At 35.5% G+C, this 21,180-nt stretch overlaps 1 protein-coding gene across 2 annotated transcripts in view; it reads left to right on the forward strand.

Annotated features, from left to right (window-relative positions):
* The window catches only part of LOC138705125 (uncharacterized), a 208,425-nt gene that overhangs the window by 84,160 nt on the left and 103,085 nt on the right, over window positions 1-21,180 (forward strand). The window lies entirely within an intron of this gene.

A 21,180-nucleotide genomic window follows, 5' to 3' on the forward strand; every position in this document is an offset into this window, starting at 1 on the left:
TCTAATGCCAGGCATTTGACAATAAAGTCATTTGACCTCTTGCACTCCAAAATTTTTCAAAGATATTATCATGGCCAGCCACTGAAGCACAGATTTTGAGGTGTTACGAATCCATTTCTTGGTTTGAGTTGCACAATGGGCAGTTAGGGGACTGATATATTCCAATTCTATGCAGGTGTTTGGCCAAACAGTCATGGCCTGTTGCCAATCTAAATGCAGCTACAGACGATTTTCGTGGTAAATCGGGAATTAACTGTGGATTATGATGCAGAGACTTCCATTTTTTCCCTTGAGATTGTGTTATCAAATTTTGTTTGTTGAAGTCTAAGTATGTAGATTTAATAAATCTTTTCACAGAGTAATACGTAGATTTAGTAACAGGTCTGTAAGTAGCAGTGCTTTGCTAAAGCATCCGCATTCTAGTTTCCCAGGATTCCACAATGGGATGGTATCCATTGGAATACAATTCTTTTATTGAGTGATATTAATTGAGAGAGCATTTTAGTTATTTCTGCTGTTTGAGATGAAGGTGTGTGTTTAGATACGATTGATAGAAGAGCTGCTTTGGAGTCTGACAATATAACTGCATTTTTAAATTTATTGATGTGGCATAGAAGATTCCTGAGACTTTCACTTATTGCAATGATTTCTCCATCAAAACTTGTTGTTCCATACTCAAGAGATCTATAAAGTGAGAAGAGACAGCACGTAACACCTGCACTGGCACCTTGTTCTCTGGAGATCAAGGATCCATCGGTGTATAAATGAAGCCAGTTTTGTGGAGGGTACCTAATATTAATTGTCTCTAAAGACAATTGTTTCAGTATTTCAGTGTTTACTTCTGATTTCAGTATTTCTTCTGTTAAATTTAGATTTATAAAAAATGAAGATGTAGCTGTATATCCCTGCTCCTGCATTTGGGTAACCATGTATTTGTGAGCCATCTGTGTATATTCTGAGCCATTCAGGTTCTGGGTATTTACTGTTGATAGTCTCCAAGGCCAAAAGCTTTAGACTCATTGTGTCTGTTCCTTTTTTAAAAACACTTTGGTTTAGGTCTGTGAAGCAGTCATGGGATTCTATTTCAGTTGGATTCTGTATCATGGGTTGGGGTTCATTTGATATAATTGAATATTGTTCTTTTAGCTTACGTACTTTCTTCACAAATCCATGTTGTGTTTTGGGGTTTCTTTCTTATTTTCGTATTTGTACCAGTATTGACCATCCGATAGTCTGATTAGCTCTTCATACAACAGCATGGATCTCTCTGAGGGTCAACATGGCATCCACAGCAGTTATTTTTACTGTCTTAGAGTCGACCAATTGTGTGTTTTACAGTCCAGGAAGAACATACTTTTGATATGTAGTGCTTAAAGTTGAGCGAGCACATTCCCATTTGCATCCTGGAAGGCGTTTTAGGATCCTCAGTTGGTTTGAAGTTTGGGAGCTAATTTTCTCCACTTGTTGTTTCCAGGATAACTTATTATCAAAGGTTACACCCCAGTCACCTCCCAGTCAGCTGTTAACTGATCAATAAACTTTCTAGACCTCAAAACTTTTATAAAACATTTCCGTTTTAATTTTGACATATAATGGAAACCAACCTCCAATAATCATTCTCAACACAGCTTTCTAACCACCCAGAAACTCATAAAATTAGTAAATTTCGTTTCCTCATTGATAGATTATTAACTATTCCACTAAGTAAATCTAATTATAATAAAGAATATATTTATATTATCTGTTTAGCCCAAGATAATGGTTTCTAAAAACATACAGTAGACAGCCTCCTCCAAAAACGTAAGAACTCAACACACTTTCCTTGAACTAATAACCCCAAAAAACATGAACAAGCATGACGTACTTTGGACCAGTTTCTAACCAATTGAACAACTTCCTCAAAAAACACAATATGAATATTGCCTTCTGCGCTAATAATAAATTAAATAACGTCATACCTAATAAACTTCATAATAATAATAATAATAATAATAATAATAATAATAATAATAATAATAATGGCTTTATTTAACCTGGCAGAGTTAAGGCTGTAAGGCCTTCTCTTACACTCAACTAGGATTAAAACTTGCTTACATAGTTGAACATGCAACTGAATCGGAATTAAGTAATTACATACTGATACATAATAGAGATCAATTTCAAAAAAGTGGCATATATATGCTACAATGCAAAAATTGGCCTAGCAAATACATTGGTCAAACTCACAGAAATTACAGAACCTGGTTTAATGAACATGTTTCCGATTTCAAATACAGTAAACGAAAATGAAAGTTTGCAACGCATCTGACAGAACAAGATCATGAATTAATCAATATAAATGATACACTACAGGTCATTCATCCTATGAATGACAATCCACGTATACAATAATGTTATATTTCACAAGCATTAAATAATGGTTTATCCCATTTGAAACCTGTGAGCAACAGTAACAAATATGAATGATACTCGGGAGGAAATTAAACACAGAATAAATATGGGAAATGCCTGTTAGTATTCGGTTGAGAACCTTTTATCATTCAGTCTGCTGTTAAAAAATCTGAAAGTTAGAATTTATAAACAGTTATATTACTGGTTGTTCTTTATGGTTGTGAACTTGGACTCTCACTTTGAGAGAGGAACATATGTTAAGGGTGTTTGAAAATACGGTGCTTAGGAAAATATTTGGGGCTAAGAGGGATGAAGTTACAGGAGAATGGAGAAAGTTACACAACACAGAACTGCACGCATTGTATTCTTCACCTGACATAATTAGGAACATTAAATCCAGACGTTTGAGATGAGCAGGGCATGTAGCACGTATGGGCGAATCCGGAAATGCATATAGAGTGTTAGTTGGGAGGCCGGAGGGAAAAAGACCTTTGGGGAGGCCGAGACGTAGATGGGAAGATGATATTAAAATGGATTTAAGGGAAGTGGGATATGATGATAGAGACTGGATTAATCTGCTCAGGATAGGGACCGATGGCGGGCTTATGTGAGGGCGGCAATGAATCTCCGGGTTCCTTAAAAGCCAGTAAGTAAGGTATCCCATTTGAGTGAGCAACCCCCGAATATATATATATATAGTCCGCGTTATAATATAAATTCTCCTTACACACGTGATTTCCAGTACTCCAATACGTTTCCTTCCTCCCCCCCCCTCCACCTCTACCTTTCAATTTGATGTTACTTAGTCATTTTGTAAACCTAACGTTCATCAACATTTGTGGCTGAACTTTCTACAACGGATATATTTTCTTCTGCTCCGTCTAGGTAAGTAATTTCTTTATTTAATTGGTTGCCCCCCTTCCTTTCGTGTTTCGTGAATTAGTTAGCCAGTATCGTGCTTTTTACCTATCATTTGTAAGAAGAGGAAATTCATAGTGGAACACGTGTGTTGTCAGCAAATAGCTGGATGACCTACGAAGATAGATAATGCACAAAAACTAATAATGATAATATATTATATTATATTATAAAATAACTGATTTTATACATTAATGTGACATATTATTGAAAATATCGTCACTGTCATGAAACACACAAAAGTGCAATTAGATCTTCATCAAATTGTTTGTACGACGAAAAATAATTGCAATATCAACATAAAATTCATATGGTAGATAGTGCTAACTTAGTACTACTCATTGCAGTAAAAATCTCGATTTCGCTAAAAATGTCAAATAGAACCTCATTTTTCTGAGCCCTCACAATGTTGCCAATGTGGAGGGGAGGTGGTACGATCATCCACTCCTTCTCTTTATCTTTCTTATATTGGCTGCTTTCGCCAGGTGGACGGCACATTGAAAAGATTGGGTGTGCGCAGTGGAAGACTTTTAGAATGAATAGTGTGAATTTGTAAAACAAATATAATTAACAATAATAAGTAACAATGTACATAAATGAAAAATGAAATAACAAGAAACATGAAATAGATAAGTGAAAATAGGACAAACTAATCTGAAATGATATCCCCAGGATATGTAAATCATGTAAGTATCACAAGACTGAGGCCAACACACTTATAAGTGATTAAATCATCTAATATGGCCGTCTCTCGACCATCAGTGACTAACCTATTAACCATATGTTCATGAACCACTCTCTAAATATATATATATATATATATATTAACTATCTGAGTATGAATCTGAACACAACAGCCAGCCAGCACATTAACTTAATACATGATCCATTCGACCATAGATACCACTCAGTCTGACTAACCAAACTAAAAATACATATACACTCAATAAGAGACAATCTCTACGCAGCATAAGGCATTACATGACAGATCACTATACATTACCCATTGCACATATTGCTCACATAAACTGTGCAAATAGCACTAACACAAATCTCTGCACTTTACAAAATGAATATGCAACGGAGAGAGAGAGGGATGGAGACAGATGCACGTAATAAGTAACGGACGATAATTCCAATTTCAAGGATCATTTAAATAGCAACTAAACTCGACGCACATGATAAGAAAATAGCGGCGAAGGAAAGCGACAATCAAACTGGAGCAGGGAAAACACTAAAAGCATATGTGAGACAGTAATCGCTGCCTTATCACTCTAACCGTCTCGGAACATGAACTCACATTTCAAATCATATCTCCTTACATAATTCCCAATACAATTTACCTCAAACACATATATCTCACAAATATGTTACTCGATGCAAATACTAAAACTTGCCCCCAAGACGTATCACTAGCAAGCGATATTTCAAACTACGATCCACTAAAATCCCAAACACACACGACGCAATTTAACTACTCCACTGATCTATCTCCAGCATGTACAAAGCCCGAGTCACATTATCTATATCTGCCGCGTACCAAAATGCTAAGTCTTGTTAAATGTTTCTGTCGTGTACGAGAGCTTGAATCTAAGGCAATTGTTTCCGAATATCTCCGCGTACGAGAGCCTAAATCTTATTAAGTGTATCTGCTGCGTACCGGAACCCAAGTGACGTTCCGTGTATCTCCGTTAAAACAGGTAAACTCTCTCCCCCTCTATCCTCGTGAGACGTAATGACCCGGCCAATAGGATTATTTGGAAAGAACAAATGAAGGGATTGATAGCGCTATCTATTCTGTGACGTCTGAGAGCGCTCTGACAGATGAAGTGATGTAGTAGGTAAACGGCCATGGTAGTAGGCACGGCTCACCAATGATAAGGGAAAATTATATTTCCCAGCAACTCCCACCTCCATCCCCTACTTGAAATGGAAGGAGGTGAAATTAACTTCGGACATAATGATGTTTTCTTTTTTTATATACTATTAATGAATTATTCTATAAGCATTCATATTCCTGCTTAATATTAACTAAATAAAAATAGGTTACCAATAACAAAAGAAAACCTTTAATACAAAAAGGAAAGGAATAGGGAAATTCATTGCAAATGCTACATGGGATGTTAAGGAGAGAGAATGACTTTAATATTGTGAAAAACCAGTGAATTAAAAACAATATGTTTACTGTAAAATACATTTTGATGTGTGAGAAATATATATTACATAAAATTTAATACGAATTTATGCTCTGGTGCACAAGGTTTTCAAGGGGCAAGGATGGTTAAATGTGGTGGAAAACCAGTAAACTTTTAAAATGAAAAATGTTGGTTTAAAATAATCTTTGAAATTTGAAAATTTCATCACACAAAATTTTAAATGTATTTTTAGAGCATTTTGTCTGATTAGTTGAATATTACATTCAGTTTCTAGGGCAACAGTGATGTGGTTTTTGGTACTCCTAGGCATAATCTTAAGGCTGAGTTTTGAAGAACAGAAATTTTTTGTAGATGAGTTGCTGATGCTCCTCCCCATATTTCACATCCACAGGTCAATTTTGATCGTATATAAGCATTATAAAACAGACGCATTCCAAAATATCAAGAAAGTTATTTCATACCATGTTCATCCTCCTCCAGTCTTGACACTGAATTGCTAGCTATTGATGCTGCTCTTCAGTGTGTTACTCAAATTCCTGAAAAATCTATTTCCATACTTACCGACTCCAATTATATAATTAAATATGTACCAAACCTATGTGCACATAGAATTATTCCACTTCGGAAACAACTAAGTAAACTAAAAGAACTCCAAAAGGAAATAACATTTCAATGGATACCTAGTCATTGTGGTATACCTGGAAATGAGAAAGTTGGTAATATTGCAAAACAGGCAACATACCGTATTTACAACCAAGACCTCTTCAAGTGGTATCTCTATCCGTGCTTTTGCTTCAGTGAAGTCTCATTTTACAAACCTATGGATCAACAATTGGCTCTCTTCTGACAAAGGAAAAATTTTACAGTCTGTACAAAAGAAACCAAATGACCTGGAAATGTACAAAAACTTGCCCTAACAAGAGCCAGAACAGATCACATTGTCACTCAATTATACCTACACCGATTTCACATTTCTGATAATCCTACTTGTCTGTGGTGTAATAATCATGATGAAGATCTGGAACACATTCTTCTATACTTCCATCCATAAACCACAAAAGAAGTAAATTAAAATCATCAGTACCAGCTGCAGAAGACACAGCCCTGCAGTATATATTGACTACACCCCAACTCTGGCTACTAGCAACAGGCATCTATAATGAACACCGATCAAACTACCCCTCATTTCTCGTGTGTGTGTGTGTACGTGTGTGTGTTTTTTTTTTTTTTTGCTCTGGATTTCACAATGAAGTCGTCATCCTTCTTGCTTCCCCACATTTACAATAAAAAAGTGGTCTTCCAATGGATCCCGGCCCACTGTGGACTGAATGGTCACGAGAAAGCAGATATGTTAGCAAAGAAAGGAACTAAAATCAACTTAAAAACAGATTACAATAAGAAGTTTGATGACACAAAATGTGATGCACATTTATGAACCTTTTAGCTGTCACTTTTAAAGCTCTGGTGCATATAGTTTTTAAATTTAAATTGTTTGAAATTTCTGGTAACTTTAATTGTTTGCTTTATTCTCACACAAAATAGTTAATAACTTTATATCTCCGGAACTATTAATGTTATATGCATGATATTTGAAACACACATTCTTAGGCTATTAGGAAACTTTTCTGTGTAACAGAGATTTGTTATTTTGTTACTTACTTACTTTTGGCTTTTAAGGATTCCAGAGGTTCATTGCCACATTTACATAAGCCTGTCATCAGTCCCTATCCTGAGAAAGATTAATCCAGTCTCTACCATCATATCCCACCTCCCTCAAATCCATCTTTATATTATCCTCCCACCTATGTCTCGGTCTCTCCAAAAGTCTTTCTCCCTTCGGCCTCCCAACTAACACTCTATATGCATTTCTGGATTCGCCCATATGTGCTACATGCCCTGTCCATCTCAAACGTCTGGATTTAATGTTCCTAATTATGTCAGGTGAAGAATACAATGTGTGCAGTTCTGCATTGTGTAATTTTCTGCATTCTCCTATAACTTCATCCAGGGGCGTATTTTGCGGGCTACCGGGGCTACCGGTGGTAGCCCAAGGAAATTACAAAAGAAAAAGTTTATAATATAACATAATGTAATAATTTTGTATTATTAGTTTTACCATAGTAATTAAAATTAAAGTAATTCTTAGATATATTTTGTGTAATAATAGGGTCAGCGGTAGCCCAAACCCTTTAACCAGTATACGCCACTGACTTCATCCTTCTTAGCCCCAAATATTTTCCTAAGCACATTATTCTCAAACAACCTTAACCTCTTTTCCTCTCTCACAGTGAGAGTCCAAGTTTCACAACCATGTAGCATACGTTTTTAGAAAAGTTTTTATGACCCTTAATTTTGCAGGTGTCTATGATCACAATAATTACAAGCTACAAATCTCTTTCAGTATATTTAGTCATGGATCTAAACCAGGGACAATCGTGTTCACATTGATTTCATGCAGGCATTGCCCCTGTAGTTTAAAAAACCCTTCATGCTCTTCTGTTTGATGGGTTTTCTATCAGGACTTTTAAAACAGCGCATAATGAATTATTATTATTGACGTAACATGATATGGACATAGATTTTATAATAAATGTTTAATGATGAATTTCTGTGAAGTTACATAGTAAAAAGGCAATATGAATACTGTATAATTTATGAATCTGATATACAGTAGGTTACCTTTTTTATAATCATTAACACTTTTGTTAAATGTAAATAACATGCAAAACAGACATTTCAAATAATATTACTGATGTAACATTCACTTGTTACTGACATAATCACTGCAAATTACATTTATCTCTGTTTAACTTATGGAAGAAATTTATCGTATTTAAATTACGATCAGAACAGTAAAAATAAGTATTAGAATATAAATGGACGATTCTCCTGGACTTAGTAGATATTGTAGAGTTTTCCAAGACGATATTGTACACTTTTTTGACAAACAGAATGTGGAAATATTCTGTTCTTCGCTGTGCATGGCATCTTCCAATATGATTCTGTTGAATGTTAATGCTGCACCTTTTACATGTTACACATCATCTGTGACCAATGCATATGATTTTGTACTGTTTAAAGTATTCAAAACAGCTGAAAATGTGATAATACCCTTGTTGACTCAATGTGTGGACATTTCATCCTTGTGTTTTATTCCAACATTTTCTGCAAAATCTTTTTGTAATAGCCTACAGCATGTTAGGTTGTAAGATTTCCTTTCAGATATTTTATTTCTTGCATTTGTGTTTTTGCAATGAAACATAGTTTGCATAAACCCTTAAGATGTCTGATCAATATATTTCTTGCAGTTTCAGGAGGACAGGTGACTGCCTCCATTTTATGTGTCTGTCCACCTGTACTATCTGGGAATAGATTTGTTATAAACTGTTCAGTATTACTACATTTGGCTTTCCAAGTAGCATGCGATATTCTAGTCACATGTGGACATTTCTAATAATTTATTAGTAGAAAGGATATTCCAGTGCACTTGCATAATCCGTCAGTAAGAAGGTCCACATTTGACAACAGCAAACATTTTTATCTTTTTCAGAAACTGGAAGTATATACTGTATTTTGGTCGTAAACTAGCAAACTTAGATTTTTTAATTGAACATTGGATATTCACTTTTAAAAACTATATGCTTCCATTGCTGTCATCATAAACACTCTCTTCTGTTTTCTTTCTTTTTCTGGATCTTTATTGATGAAAGTGACAAAATCTTTGTGCTCTGGAAATACAGTAGACTCTAGACCACTTTCGTAAAATTGTGAAACAGCTGAATAATCATGAGAGTTTTCACCTTCCTTCTGCTTAATTTCGCAAGTTTCTATGACTCCAAACTTTTCAGCAAGTTTCTTCACAACAGCACGTTTCTTTCTTGGAGATGTTGGTAATGACCTCTTTGTGCTCGATGTATTGTCTTCCCCAATGACTGAGACTTAGATGGTGAATCATATCCAACATCTCTTAACATTGCTTCAGCCTTTAATTTCTCTCTGTACTTTCTCATTCGTAATTTACTATTATTTTCAGTTTATTTTTTCTTCGGCACTCTAGACCATTTCTTTCTTAAAGTGGTTTCTGCTGTGCATTCTTTTCTTGATTTCTTAATTTTTTTGTCACTTAGCTTCTCCCTGTATTTTCTACCTTTTCAGCAGAAGATTTTGGCAGTATGTTGTCCTAAACCTTGATATTTGAAGTTGATAATTAAAGAGTGTTACGTCAGTAACATCAATAGCTTCAAAATTAGTTTCGAAAAAAAATCACAGATTGCATGAGCTGAATGGTAATTAAGTTTGTTAGAACCTGTATAGTCTTCCCTGATAACAGTCATGCTGTCCCCGCAGTGTTCACGCTTAGGGTGAAGCATGCGTCTTGCAAAATATACATTACTTAAACTGATTTATTATTAATTAAAGTATTAAAATACTCTTGAACCATAAATGTAATAAAAACATTATGCAAAATTATTTGTTGCAACTGAAAATAATAATGTGGACATGTTTACAAAATGGGTGTTTGTAAATGTGTTTAAAAGATAAAGGGATAAAAATAATCATAATTATAATTGCTATTTATGCAACAAGTTGCGAAATAATAGCATTTTAAGCATGACAAGTGAAGATTGTCCAACACGGCAAGTGCTTAAAACACTGGTTTCGCATGTATTTCGTGCAAAATATTTTGAACAGTCACTCGAGAATCCTAAATGTATTTATATTTTAAAGAGAATGAAATTGTTGATTCATTATCACGCAATGGCGAACTTATGATGTTGAAGACGAAAGTGTATTATATTCATATAAAAAGAGATAGATTTCATGGCCTTTGGATATGTAGTGATTGTTTTGCTGGTTGTTATGAAGTTGTTTTCTGCTTGTTATGTAATTTGGAATATACAATTATTACAATGAAAGTGATAAATGTAATTAGAAAAGTGAGTGATTCGGAAGTGAATAATTTATATATCAAATCTCCAAATGTAATTTCAATTTAAATAATTATGTTGAGAATATTTATAATAAATAAATAATTGGAATTTATGTTTTCAGTATTTCTAATTAGTGTGCTTAAAAGTACTTCAGGCATGGAAATTTACTTTTTAAGCACGCTAATATATGGATGCAGAATTCAATGAATTTTTGATGCTAAAATGAGAATCGAAAAGTCATCACCATGAAACGAATGTCTAAAAAATAATTATTTCTGAGAAATGTTAATCTTTCGAAATGATAATTGTTTCTCTTGAAGTCGTCAGCATCAGCCTCCCTGTATTTACTCAGTTGCATACCGACACCTCTTGTAAGGCACTACTCTGTATTATATCCCAAAATTGTTAGTCTTAATTATGAAACAATCTGTTTATCTGTATCCAATTAGAACTTCACAGAACATTTGCCTTCAATAAATAGCAATACTCTCTAGTTACTGCTAGTCTCTTCATATAAACAGCATAAAACACATTCTTATTATTTTTCCAGCTATCTGTGTTTGAAGCTTGTAGCTATGTTTAAACACAGGTGTAACGTGGCTTTCCCGCAGTGACCAGTTTCTCAAACTCCAACCCATGGAAGTTATCCTTCTGTTCTGCAGGACTGCTTCTATTCCAACAAATGTAAATCAAATATTCAAAGTTCGTGATTTCGCACCCAGCTAAACTTCACATTAATTTGGAAAGTAATCAGTAATGACGAGGATTCCTCTGCTAAATTTCATATCCATGTGTCCTAAGTGAAAAGCTCTGAGAGGATTGCCTACAGGTTGTCGTTTGAGAATCACTTGTGCAAAGGTTCACACCCGTGGCACTGGACAGAACCAGAAATCTGGTGATGTCTGGTGGAAACCATGCACTTTGATGAGGTCTGGAAGCTTCTGGTTTGGTGCCGGCTTGAAGGTGAAGTTCTGCAGCAGGACACTAAGGATCAACCACATGTTCTGCAGCCAAATGTCTGACCCACACACACACACACGCACGCTTCCCTGCAACACATTTCGAAATTATCAGATGGTACAGGAAAAACATTGACGAGAAAGTGTACTAGTGAGCACTTGAGTAAGTGAATAAGTTACTGGGTAGTGAACCAACAAATAAATTAGTATGACTCGAGGCTTTCCCGGCGTTTGATATAGAATAACTCTTCTTGGGTTCTCAGCCAGGTGAGTTGGAGATTAGATTCCAATCTTTCGACGGCTAGCTCTGCCATCTTCTTCAGGGAAGAAGTGCATGTATGAGGGATTATGTAGTTGGAGTTGTAGGAAAATGGACGATGTAGGTATATAGGCCTAATGACGCAATAGAGGAATGGGGCGCAGTGTTGCATTCACCCGTGACTCACATCGGACGCAGGAGCAGCAAAATCGGAATCCCAAATAGAAGTTTATTTTCGAAACAAGTCCAAGGTTATAATCTATCCATCTGTGAAGATTCTCACCACCATAACTCTGCCGAATGTGCAGCGGGAAGAAAGCTGATGTAAGTAGAGCAGAGAGGTCACCAAATTCTAACTGCAGTCCAAAGGACACCCTTTACCCTCGAGCATATGGATGCTAGAGCCCGATAAAATGTTAAAGAAAAGAACATCCAAATTGGCTACTCGGAGGAGACTTTTTTAGAAAACGAGAACGAAAGGGCTGAGATTCCCGCATGCTTTACTATAAATCATTCCACATTAAGAAAAAGTCATTGGTTTCATGGACCTTGCAGAGCACATTGTGGAAGCTGTGGCAGGCAGGCGTTTCTGTGCCAACTGATCATTTGATCGAACAGCCCTATATGCTCAATGCGTTTTTCTTAACGTGGAATAAGTCTATAGCAATCAGTAAAAAAAATGAGCTTCTCCACCATTCCTGACAGACTTTACGTGAGATAAAAGTTTTTGAGCCTATCAAAAGTTGTTGCTTTGTCAGCTGTCCGAAGACAGGTCTGAATCTCATAAGTGACACCAATAAGTCATCACTCATGAAGCAACTAAGCCGGAAGATAATTGGGTAGGTGACCAATTTCTTTTCCCCTCCATTGCATACATTGCCGACTAGCTACATATTACATTAATCAGACTTCAGAATTATATGATACAAACAATTGTTCTTCCTCTGGCACGTATTGTCAAGTGAGATGTACTGTCTGATAATAGATGTAAATATCAGCCAGAACCTCAATCAGAGGTACTATCAAAAGTGGCTGGGAATATTTCAGCCTTAATTCTGCAGTAGCCAACGACTGGACAAGAAGTGTATGGTTACAGAAATAAGAGAATTGATAACTTGAGTTGTCAAACGAAAAGACGAATAAAGGATTATGAGAATAAATAAATAGGTCTATACAAATCAGTTTGCTATTATATCACTGTCTCTATAGCACTGATGAATTCTTAGAGTTGCTCTATCTTAGATCTTGTCTTCAAGATAATTCAGAGTAGTTAGATGAGGAGTCTATTCTACAATTTTACAAGTATTTGGTTTACACACTGCAAATGGTCCTTTTAGCTGAAGTTGGCTCAGCCTATAGTTTTCTAAAATTAAGTTCCAGATTTTATGTATTTGTATTTAATATTATAGTCATTTATTATATTTAATACAGCACTGACGAAAACGAAAATAATGGCTTTTAAAGGAAAGGACCCAGTGAACTCAAAAATTGTAGTTGATGTTAAAATTTTCAAGCAGACGTCACATTTTAACAGTCCAGGTTACAATGTTTATTATAAGAAGGGTATACATGCAGATGGGGCTCATTGCAATTTTACGAAAAATTGGTTTATTGGCTCCGTCTATAGCATTTTCAGAGGACTTTCATTTAACATAAAGTGAACTGGAAAAAAAAAAAAAAAGACTAACAGCGATTAGTTCATTTTAAAAAACACTGAAATTTAAGGGGACCTGGTAAGCCAAAAAATCTTGAATTTTTCATTTTTCATTTATCTTTCAGATGAGCCATGATTTAAGTTTGTATCTTATTCCTAAGTATGTTTTTTTTTTTTTCGGTTTAAATGAACAGTGACATTTAAGTGGGCGTGTCCATAGGCGGAGAGAGAACCATTTCCTTGGGGAGGCAAAGGAAGACATAATTAATTACCTCCTCCTCCGTTATAGCTTGACCGTGGTACAGTATATTGGAATATGATCAGTTAATAAAGGTATTTTCGGGGGGAGGGGCATGTTTTTTACAGTGTTACATCCATATCGGCGATGTTTCAAAGCGAGTTGTATAGGGCTTGAACTGTAGGTCTGCTACAAATTATAATAGGGCATAACTTAAAACAATCTCCCTCTTTTTCTCTCTCGTGCAGAAACACATGCATACATCAATAAAACTACGTAACAGTGCTAACAGAAATATTTTTATATGAAGCTTACCTTCCGAAGATATATGAAATGTAATTTCTAATAATTATTTCATTTAATCTCATTTTTTAAGTTTACACATTATACTGGGATCACTTTTCTTTTTCCTGCATTGTCGTGCAGTATGTTATTCATATATTTCGAAGTGGTGGCCTCAACAACTGCAGACTTCAAAGACAATAGTATAGGCTGTTACGAAAGAAACATTACAGTGCTTCCATTCCTCAAATGAGGTAGTATAGGAATTCTTATACATTCAGAAATTTAAAATAAATACAGTATTATAGTCCAGGCACATGATCAGAAGACATTAATTCATCAATTTAAGCACAAAAACTTAATCATAAACAAAACAAAAAAAGATATTTTGAATTCAATAGAATAATAGAAAAAAAAAAAGAGATCAGACAAGTTGGGGGGGCAGTGGCCCCCATTACTCCGCCTATGGGCTTGTCTCCTGTTCATCTAGCATACTACCACAGTCTACTATATACAGTCACGAAGCTTGAGTTTTGAGGGTGCTAGAAACAATAGACTGTGACGGTACTATTTTGTATTGCCTGTAATGAGGCGATATTAGCGATCCTAGTGGTGAGCAACTATCTAATGTTTGCATATTTACTACGTATTGAGCTTCGCGACTGTATATACTAGACTGTGATACTACTATGTTAGTTTCAAATTTTGCGCCTTATGTGCGAAATTTTTTCATTGTAGGGAATTTATGTGTATTGGCACACCTGGTTTACCGTCTGTGCTTTGTTTCGTAGCAACGGATTTGTTTACAGTGTTGTGATGTTATACACGTGCTGTACGGAGTTCTATTATTAATTGTGTTACGATACAGTTCAGTTGCATTATAGAGGTGCATTTTGTGATATTTTCTTACAATATGGGTTACAAAAGTAGTTTGAAAGTATTTAAGAAGAGAAGAAATGTTGGTAAACGTAAGAACACTGTTAGTAAGGTGAATTCTAACCTACAACCCTCTAGCACATGTGGTCAGTGTGAATCTGTAAATAATGGCTGTGCATCAGGAAAGAAACTTGAAGATTCTAAAATCAGGTATGAAACCCTGAAACAAGAACACAGTGTTAGTGATACCAATGGGGTTATAGATGTTGGCATATTACCTAGTGTACTGCAAAATAATGTATTCTGTAAAGGCTGTGACAGAGGTGGGATATCTCTTGAGGTAAAAAAGCATATTGGTCTTGCTGCAGAATTAGTTTTAAAATGTAAATACTGTGAGTATGGTGTAAATTTTTACAACTCTATATCTATTGATATTTCAAAGATAAACCCAATAACAGTGTAAACTCTACACAGTAAATGTTTGACTATGTATGGCCTTAGGGCTATAGGAAAAGGTAAGACAGGTGGAGAGACTTTATGTGGCATTTTGAATTTGCCACCTCCTCCAACCAGGTCTACTAGATATAACATAATAATTGGATCTGCGATTGAAAATGTTGCATTACATAACATGAAGGTTGCTGTGGAAGAAGCAGTTGCAGAAAATGATAATGTCAGAGGCATATCAGCTGCCTTTGATGGGACGTGGCAGAAAAGGGGCCACATTTCACTAAATGGCGTTGTGACGGCAACTAGTGTGGACACTGGCAAGGTAATTGATGTTACTATATTATCAAAACATTGTAGGTGTGAAGGTAGAACAACAAATAAACATGAAACCGATTGTGAATGTAATTACAGTGGGTCAAGTGGTGGAGTGGAGGTTGCAGGTGTGACGAACATTTTCAATCGGTCACTCAGTTCATATAATGTGAGATATGTGAAATATTTAGGAGATGGGACTCTAAGACATTCAGTGCTGTTGAGGAATTGAAACCACATGGGAATGACGTACAAATTAGAAAATTAGAGTGCATAGGCCACATACAGAAGAGAATGGGCATTTTGAGGAGACTGAAAACCAGTGTGAAGGGACAAAAATTATCGGATGGTAAGGGTTTATTAGGAAAGGGGAGGCTAACTGACTCAGTTATAGACAAAATTCAAAACTATTACGGCATGGCCATAAGACTTCTATTTACTATTTTCCCGAAACACATAACCACAGTGGACCTTATGACGATTCACAACTGTTATTCTCATCCCAACCGACACTTGAGACAGGCATTGACAAGAACCGAGTTCTGAATGGGAGAAGTGAAGGCTGATGGGTGGGGGAATACCTGCTAGGCCACGAGGCCACAAGAAATGTGCCTGAGTTTCAGCTTTCCCAGTGCAACCTTAAAACCCGGGGAAATGCAGAAGCCAGACACGGCATGAGTGATCCTGGCTTCAGGAACAAATTTTACTGCAAGACAGGTCTATATACATCACAAGGTTTTCTACTTCTACAACTCTATATGCTTCATTGAAAGAACTAATATAATAGCTATGATATATACGACTAAAAACCACTAAAATTTTGAGTTTAAGAAAACAAAGTGACTGAGGCCCAGCCTCACTTGCCTCAGCCAATCAGCCGCCACTGTACAAATCTACCAACATGGAATTTCATCTCAGACTAAAACCTGTCTTGACCCTTTATACCCATTGGTGACTGCACATGATAAGGTCGCAGGGCAGATCTTGCCTCCTCTGCTATACCAGATAATGTTGTTGTTTTCTAATGCCAGGCGTTTGACAGTAAAGTCATTTGACCTCTCCCACTTCAATATTTTTCAAAGATATTATCATGGCCAGCCACTGAAGCACAGATTTTGAGGTGTTCCGAATCCATTTCTTGGTTTGAGTTGCACAATGGGCAGTTAGGGGACTGATATATTCCAATTCTATGCAGGTGTTTGGCCAAACAATCATGGCCTGTTGCCAATCTAAATGCAGCTACAGACGATTTTCGTGGTAAATCGGGAATTAACTGTGGATTTTGATGCAGAGAGTTCCATTTTTTTCCCTTAAGATTGTGTTATCAAATTTTGTTTGTTGAAGTCTAAGTATGTAGATTTAATAAATCTTTTAACAGAGTAATACGTAGATTTAGTAACAGGTCTGTAAGTAGCAGTGCTGCCCTTCTTTGCTAAAGCATCCGCATTCTCGTTTCCCAGGATTCCACAATGGTATCCATTGGGATACAATTCTTTTATTGAGTGATATTAATTGGGAGAGCATTTTAGTTATTTCTGCTGTTTGAGATGAAGGTGTGTGTTTAGAGACTATTGATAGAATAGCTGCTTTGGAGTCTGACAATATAACTGCATTCTTAAATTTATTGATGTGGCATAGAAGATTCCTGAGACTTTCACGTATTGCAATTATTTCACACTCAAAACTTGTTGTCCCATATCCAAGAGATCTATAAAGTAAGAAGAGACAGTACGTAACACCTGCACCGGCACCTTGTTCTCTGGAGATCAAGGATCTGTCGGTGTATAAATGAAGCCAGTTTTGTGGAGGGTACCTAATATTAATTGTCTCTAAAGACAATTGTTCCATTATTTCAGTGTTTACTTCTGATATCAGTATTTCTTCTGTTAAATTTAGATTATATTCTATATTTAATAGAGTTAAGGGGTTTGGTTTAATTTGTAAGTTTTCTTTTAAATTTGGGATATTGATTTTCTGTTTTAATTCTTGAACAATGGATATGAAACTTTTTTGAGTTTTCAATCTACAGAGAGGACTGTATGAATGCCAATTGTTTCCGGGTACCTGATAAGTTTTTCATATTGAATCAGTGCTTTTTCTTCTATTGTCATTTTGATGCTGTTAATATTGGTGAGGAGTCTCATACAATATACCAGATAATGTGTAGTACATTATTAAAAGATTATGGGCAAAATGAACTAGAAAAGCAACTCAGCTAAAATTTTACATATGTATGACGACACTTACTTCTCAGGAAAGTGAATGGTGGGTAATGTAATTAACATGAAGATTAAAGCCGTATAGAATCCTCAGAAATTAAATTTTTACATACAATAAAAGGATGCTCATGAGTGGACCAGATTAGAAATGAAATAAGAAAATAATTAGAACACGAACCTGTCAATGAGCAGATAAAATATGAACCAAAGTGGAGTGAACATGTGAAGAGGATGAACAGTGGTCAGCATGGAAATGTCGGACACATTATAGAAGAGATTTGGTAAGAGTACTGAGCCAGGACAGTCCACGAAGATGAATATGGCGATATACTCTTGTGTATTATCTAACTCTCTATTAGTTTGTAAATATGACATGTCCCATGATCTAGTGCATGTAATAAATGGTTATGGTTACGATCAGGGCGCGGATTTTGATGACATGTCACCTTTCTTTTTTTTTTACATTCTTTGCAATGCCTGTAAATAAATACATTTTGGATATGAGCTGCTGGTTACAGAAATGTAGAGTTTTTGTCATTCTTAGGTCATTTTTCGCTGTTTTAATTCTTTGAAGTCATTTTTTAAATTTAGAGAGCTTTTTTTTATCATTTTTCAATTTTAAAATGATTTTTTTTAGTAGGCCTAATTTAAGCTAGTCTTCAATGACGAAGTAAAATTTCCCAATATAGAAAAACTCGCAAAATTAGTACTGACACTACTTCATTCAAACGCAGAACTTGGAAGGATTTTTTCGATAGTCATGTCAAAAGGAAGAGGAGAATAGAATAGCACATGAAGCTCTCAGCTAAGTTGTACGCTTTGCTTCCAAATAAAAGAAATGAACTAGAGCACCTTTGAAGTCACCAGCATCCATTTTAGTTTCCGTTATTGGGATACATGTGCTAGATGTGGAGGAGATTTGGTGGTTGGTACATCCACCCTTCTCTTTTATTGTAGCTGAATGTTTAATTATGACCTAATTAATTATTTTATTGTAGCTCACACTGTAAGTTGTGGGAAAATTTGTGTTCGTGTGGGAAATTTTTATACTTTTATATGGGAATACCATAGTAGACAGTCTGAAGAGCTGTTAATTTAAGGTAGTATTTTGACTACTTATGCATAGTATTGTTTGTTTTTAGGTCTGTTTTTTCATCATTTCAGGTCATTATTACAGCCCGAAATTTTATGTCCTAAAAGTTAAGAATGTCACTGAGTGTAGATGAATAGAAGTAGGCCTAGTGCCCGTGAGGAAAGTTTTAAGCTTAGTTCACAAGAGTCCATTATGTAATAATAGACAACAGAGTCAGAAGGACTGAGCAATGGATCTTGTAAACCGTGTGCTAATTTGTAAGTGATGTTAAGAGGATTAAAGACCTTTAACGATACCAAAGGGAAAATACTGAATGACAAGAATGGCATTTAAATGAAGTGGAGGTATGGCAATGATCTTGTAAATCGTGCGCTAGTTTGTAAGTGGTGGTTAAGAGGATTAGAGACCTTTAGCAGTACCGAAGGGAAAATACTGAATGACAAGAATGGCATCTCAAAGAAGTGGGGGCATGGCTTTTATATTAAATTATAGCGAGGAACAATATTAACTTTTAGCACCTAAAATTCCGGGTTCTAGCCATTATAATATAACTTTTTGGGTCTTTTATAGATAATTTTTTAAGTAATCAAAATCCTCACTCTGGCTGGGGATCGTCCCATACATCAGGGGCAATGTGGTAGCTGTACAGGCTGGTCAGCACCAGAGAGAAGCTGTGTCATATGACGCCTTTCCCCCACAACACACGTGATAGACATGAGCTTACACTCACCTTTGGCACGGAGTACGTGTGTGCAATGCCCAGACTGAAGACTGACACAATCCCCATGACCTTGCAATCGGGAAAACCTGTAAAACTTCCTATAGCTTTGCCAGTTTTCAATTCCATTACAGCAGTTTCTTGATTTCATCATCTTATTTATCGAAATAGAAACATCAATTTTGAGGCGTACTTATGACATTTCACTAGTTTCTGTGGCATCTCATAAACATTTCAAGACATATTCAAACATTAATAAGGATCATTTAAATATTTCTGCTGATGCCCAGTTCACTCTCTCGTTGTACAATTTAAGTTCTCTGCATTGATTGATGATTCAGTAATATAACCGTATAAAATGTAGATATAAACAAATTATATTATTAATTAAAGTTTTACAATTTAGAATATTATGCATTTATTGTTTACAATAAATTATATTGTTTGAATGTAACTTAAACATCCTTCAAGAGCTTACTTGTATATTTTTGTGAATGTAAACACATATCCCTTCAAAATGATCTGATGAAGAGAATTGAGAAAATGCATTAAATTTAATTGGCATTGGGTTGTAACAAAGGGCTGCCATATGCCTCGGACAGTCCATGGCTTTATAGTGTAGGGAGAAAAGACTGATGTCCACGATTTTGAATGAAGTCGGACAGAAATCTGGAAAAATGCAGTAATTTGTAAGATAGTGTTCAAATGATACTCAAATGGGTGCAAGATAATACATCTTACGAACTCAGTAAGAGCCTTCTGTCTGACTAGGTGATAAAATTTAATTTTTTCCTACTGCACAACAAAGAGGAAATTTCTAAAAATATGATTTCACACGAAATCTCGGTAAATTTTTGTCGCAGTTGTATTTCCGTGGTGCAGTAGCCTACTTAGAACTGCTGCAAATGGTAGAATTGTTATTTCTCTCTACGTGGATATAATACCAACGTTCAAAGATCATTTTCTTTGATGAATGGCCAGTGGATACAAGAAAGAAACAAATTATCACTTAAGTTAGTAAACGCATCTGCAGATAGAGTATAATGTAAACTGCAGTTAGCTTCACAACTCATCCTTCCTTCTCTTCACAGTTCTGAGAAGTATGAAAGGTTCTGTGACTGTGATCTACAGACATGAATGGTGTGGTGCTAAAATAAATGGTAATAATGTAAATTGCATGCCAAATAGTGTGCTAGATAAGGTAAAGTGTATCACTGAAGTGGCCAGTCTCATCCACATTAAGTAAACAAGTGATATTAATGTGAAAAATAAATTATATATACAAGTTTCTTATAAATTCCTGCGTTTTTTCCTGTCGATCAAATTGACTTTTGAATCATGTACTGATTTCTTTGTTTCTTCATTATGGCAACCCTAGTTTTAACAAGTTTCTATTGTTATGACATTCGTAATGAGAAATAAGATCAATTAGTATTATTTTCATTTAAAACGCCCCTGTATTCGACTGCATGATATTTAGAGTGCAAGTTCCCTATGAGCTTGAAATTTCCAAGATAGTAATTTATCTTCCGTGACTGTACCATATTATTATTCTGTGAGCCCAACTTGAGTGGTAATATTGAATTTCTTTAATCTCTTCTTGACACAAAGTCGGACATTATCTAGTGAGATTACTGTCGATAAAAATCAAGTAACCTAACAATAATGTAATACATAACTGCTTCATAAAATGTACGTTATATCAATTTCTTTAGAAAAATTAA

This window comes from Periplaneta americana, chromosome 8, assembly GCF_040183065.1.
Source record: "Periplaneta americana isolate PAMFEO1 chromosome 8, P.americana_PAMFEO1_priV1, whole genome shotgun sequence".
NCBI classification, from domain to species: domain Eukaryota; kingdom Metazoa; phylum Arthropoda; class Insecta; order Blattodea; family Blattidae; genus Periplaneta; species Periplaneta americana.